Below are 586 nucleotides of genomic sequence, written 5' to 3'. Positions count from 1 at the left end.
AACCTTCACATGGATCCCTCTTCATAAGTGAAATGTTTCACTGTATCAACACCACAAGGAAATTATTGGAATTTTGAAAGGTTTACAAGTCACAGTTATGCATATTTCTGAGAAGACATCGAAGAAAAATACAGATTGACATTTCCATTCATGAGCAAGAATGAAAGGGTAAAATATGAATAAAATTCAAGTCAGTTTCTCCCCAACAGGGAGCTGTGTACCTACTGCCATTGTAGCAATTGGAATGAAACAAGTTATATAATATTGAGGTCTCACCCACATTTCAGAAATAATAAAAACATTCAAATGAATTTGCTAGCCAAATGAATATACCTGACACCAATAAATAAGATTAATTGAATATAATTAATAAGAAAATTGAAAAAGGTCTTCATAACATAATTGAACAATTAAAAAGGGTGGCACAAGAATTAAGAAAGGTATAAATCATTTTAAATAGCTATAGCCTACAGTAAAACATGCACTATTTCAAACATTAATCGTCAATGTTATCATAATCGCTCATCAAGATCAGCATCCAAAGGCTTCTTTAGTTTCTCACTGAAGATGTTGAGCTGTCTTCGAT

The sequence above is a fragment of the Labrus mixtus genome, chromosome 11 (assembly GCF_963584025.1).
Source record: "Labrus mixtus chromosome 11, fLabMix1.1, whole genome shotgun sequence".
In the NCBI taxonomy this organism is placed as follows: Eukaryota; Metazoa; Chordata; class Actinopteri; order Labriformes; family Labridae; genus Labrus; species Labrus mixtus.
The sequence above is the reverse complement of the archived record's forward strand: the minus strand, read 5'-3'. Positions refer to the sequence as shown.